This window comes from Halyomorpha halys, unplaced genomic scaffold (assembly GCF_000696795.3).
Source record: "Halyomorpha halys isolate HHAL.00 unplaced genomic scaffold, Hhal_1.1 Scaffold691.1, whole genome shotgun sequence".
NCBI lineage: Eukaryota > Metazoa > Arthropoda > Insecta > Hemiptera > Pentatomidae > Halyomorpha > Halyomorpha halys.
The window spans coordinates 42,529-46,285 of record NW_027113417.1 but is presented as its reverse complement, the minus strand read 5'-3'; the positions used below and the strand labels follow the sequence as shown (position 1 = coordinate 46,285).

Genomic DNA, 3,757 nt, shown 5'->3' with positions numbered 1-3,757 from the left:
GCACTACATGATCCTCAGAACCAAAGATGTTGCAAGAACAGCAGTCGTACTCATAAAAGGCAGCATGTGGTATCGTTGATTTTTTTTTGAAAATGTAATCCCAAGGTCGTTGCAACATATAAATAAATTGATGTATATGATCAAATGAAGAAAAAACAATGTTTCATGTGCCATAAATACCAATAGTCAATTCGAAAATCTCTTGTTGCACAAAAGTGCGCTAATCCATCTGCGAAAAGATAGTGAGTAAAATTATTACTAATAAATTGAATAAGAGAATAATTTATAAAGATAGTGTAACTGTTGCACTTACAGTTGTCCGCGTTTACAGCAAAAAGCATTGTAAACACAGCACTGATATTCCATTGGGCAGCACGTAGTATAATTGCATCTTCTCATATTCACATAAATATCTCCATATGCTGAAAGATATTAAGAGGTAGTCATCTCCACGGATAAGAACTGGTAAATATCCCTTTAGATTACTTTATTTCTTACCCAATATATGTTGAAGACTGAAATCTAATTGATGTTATAGAGATAAATTAAAAGTACTGATGATATCAATAACATTCACACAAAACAACTGTTAATTATGAGAAATACTCCCAAAACTTTTTGAGAGGCCTTGGTGCAATAAATGATTGGGAAAAGGAGAAGAATCTAAAATTTCCCAACCTTCTGGAGGTTCAGGAAGTGTTCTCTGGATTTTTCCCTTTTCCTAAAACTTTGAAACCATGGAGTATTAACCTGTCAGAATAATGTGTTCCATATGTTTTGCAATTTGGAATAGGGGCACGCAACCCAAAGTTCCCAAATTTTTGGGTTTTCAAACCATTAGATGGGAAGATGGGTTGACATTGTTGTTTGGACATCCTTGGTTTCCATTACACTATAAGTAGGAAAGGTAAAAATATATATCTAATTTATATAGAAGATACCTACTCATCCTTACCCTAAAAAATTACAGCAGTCTGTTTAGAATATAAAATAATATCCAATTAATCCACTCTTTTGAACATTTACGTTGTTTTAGTAGATGATAAAATTTCGATAAGAAGAAAAAACCTTGCCATATTATGTGAACTTAATTCATTTTAACATTCTTTTGTAATACATGCTTTGTCAATCTCGTCCATATCTTCATCTGTTGCATTCTTCAGTATAGGTGTAACTAATCCAAATTTATGTTTAACATTTCCAATTTAGCGGAGATTCGTGTTTGAAGCAGTGAAGAAACAGAATATGTACTATAATTTTCTTAAAATATCCCAAAATGAAAATGGAAATTCCAAACTATTATCCACGTAACAAACTCATACTTTGAAGAAGAAAAATAAGTTAAGGTCATTTTAAAACACTGAAATTAGTTTTTATTCTTTTGTGTAAATCGTAGTTTAATAGCGATAGGTTAGGACCCGCTGGTGAGAAGTTATTGTAATTACAAAGCGGTTCGATCTAATAATGGATGCAGACCCCTGGGGTAGACCTTATAAAATAGCACTCAAGAAACTTTGTAAAGGCACGATCCAGGTCCCCACGAGACCAAATGTTATACACAGTATTGTCAAACACTATTCCCTGAACAGTCGAATACTACTGAATGTATAGACAATACATATACAACGGATTTTCCACAGACACGCAGGAAGAGTTAGAGGACATCGCCTCGGATCTACAACATGGCAAGGCACCAGGATTGGACGGAATTCCTAATGTAGCTCTCAGGAAACGGCCGGATCTTTTTATCGATCTCTTCAATTCATGCATTCGTGAAGGCTCCATTCCGAAACCTTTGAAGAGACAGCGCCTCTTACTTATTCCAAAGAGTAAGGGAAGACTGGAAGACCAGTCATCCTATCGTCCAATTTGCTTATTGGATACTATGGATAAGGCATTCGAGAAAATCCTTTCCTTCAGGCTACAAGAGTTCACGGAGGGAGTTAATGGCCTCTCGCGGGCTCAATTCGGATTTCGTAAAGAGCGATCCACGATAGATTCTGTTGGATTGGTAGTCGAGATGGCCCGCACAGCAATTTCAGGAGCAAGGTGGAGGAGAGGTGCTAAGTGTTATGCAGCAATCATCACTCTAGACGTTAAGAATGCTTTTAACACAGCTAGATTTGTATAATAATAGATGCTGTATAATAGATGCCCTACGGACTATGGCGGTGCCAGCTTATCTTATGAGAGTTCTTACAGACTACTTCAAAGATAGAGTTCTGTTTTACTTTTCAGACATTGGCCAAAGAAGATATGACTGGTGGTGTCCTACAGGACTCGGTATTAGGGCCTCTTCTGTGGAACGTCATGTACGACGCCATCTTCAAATTGACATTGCCGGAGGGAGCCACAGTTGTGGGATTCGCTGATGAGGTTGCAATTGTAGTGGCAGCGAAGTACTTGGAAGAAGTTACCCTCATCGCTAACCAGGCTGTGGCTACGGTTCGATGTTGGTTGGCTTCTGTAGGGCTACAACTTGCAGATCACAAGACTGCGGTTCTCCTAGTAACTAGCAGGAAGCAGACTGAGTCCATCACTGTCACGGTTGGTAGGCACGAAATTCGTTCCCAGTCTTGCTTAAAATACCTAGGAGTCATGATAGATGCAAGTATCCGCTTTAATGTTCACGCGGAGTATATCAGCGCCAAATCTGCTAAAGTAGCATTCTTTTTGTCACGCCTTATGCCACACGTCGGAGGTCCCAAAGAAAGTAGCCGAAGGCTTCTGGCTACTGTTGTCCCCTCCATTATGATATATGCAGCCCCGATTTGGAAAGAAGCGATGGTTACCATATCATACAGGTGACAGATGGTTTCTGTTGACCGCAGAGTTTGTTTAAGGACAGTTAGCGTTTTTCGAACTGTTTCGTACGAAGCGGTGTGCGTGATAGCCCGAATACCACCTGTGGAACTCCTTGTTGAAGAAAGAAGCAGGTACTATGGACGACGCTTAAACGTTTCCAGAGAAGAAGAGCGAAAACCAACCATCGACCAGTAGCAGCAGTGTTGGGAGGCTGCAGATTCCGGGAGGCGGACTCGCAGGTTAATACCCGATGTTGGCACGTGGTACGGTCACCAGCATGGTGAGGAAGATTTTTACATAACCCAAATGTTGACCGGACATGGATGCTTTAGAGCCTACCGGTACCGCTTCAAACTGGACAACACCGCAGAATACCCTGGATGTCAGACTGTCCGCGCAGCTCTTGTTTTTCACTTGCATTCGCTTTGCAGCAGAAAGAAATAAACTGGAGAGAGTTTGTGGAGGACGCATAACACCAGAGAACGTGGTGAGCTATATGCTCCACCATAAGACTGGAATTTGGAATGGAGTGAAGAGATTCACCACAGGCACCCTCAAGAGTTTGAGAGAGGAAGAGAGGGCTAGAAGACGTTAGTAGCATGGAAACGTAAAAACCATGCGAAGTAAGCGAGGCGGCACTCAGTCATTTCCCTCCATGAAGTAATGCCTAGCGGCGGTCCCGTGGAGAGAAATAAACAGGTGTAGGGCGGTGGTTTTAGTGGGTATAAATCCCACACACGGATAGGTACGGGCCTATCCGTGTCTTTTGAAGATTTCCACCGACCCTCGTAAAAAAAACACACACACACACCCGTGTGGATTAGCTAGTTTCCCATCGGGCGCCTACCTAGGTGGCGGATAGGGGGATTCTCACCAGATATGGCGGGAACCGGGGAAATAAAATACCCGGGGTGGACCAAAACTAGATTCAAATTCAGGTACGTATATACAT

General features: G+C 41.2%; 1 long non-coding RNA gene across 7 annotated transcripts in view; it reads right to left on the bottom strand.

Moving 5' to 3' along the window:
* The window catches only part of LOC106685411 (uncharacterized), a 23,197-nt gene that overhangs the window by 9,718 nt on the left and 9,722 nt on the right, over positions 1 to 3,757 (bottom strand). For 3 of the 7 annotated variants that reach the window (XR_001343839.2, XR_001343841.3, XR_001343838.3), the window contains exons 3-4: positions 314 to 522; positions 5 to 229 (exon numbers count right to left, since the gene is read on the bottom strand). This is a non-coding gene — a long non-coding RNA (uncharacterized lncRNA). The remainder of the gene's footprint in view (positions 1 to 4; positions 230 to 313; positions 523 to 3,757) is intronic. The other 4 variants (XR_001343844.2, XR_001343840.3, XR_001343843.2 and 1 more) reach the window with 3 other exon arrangements.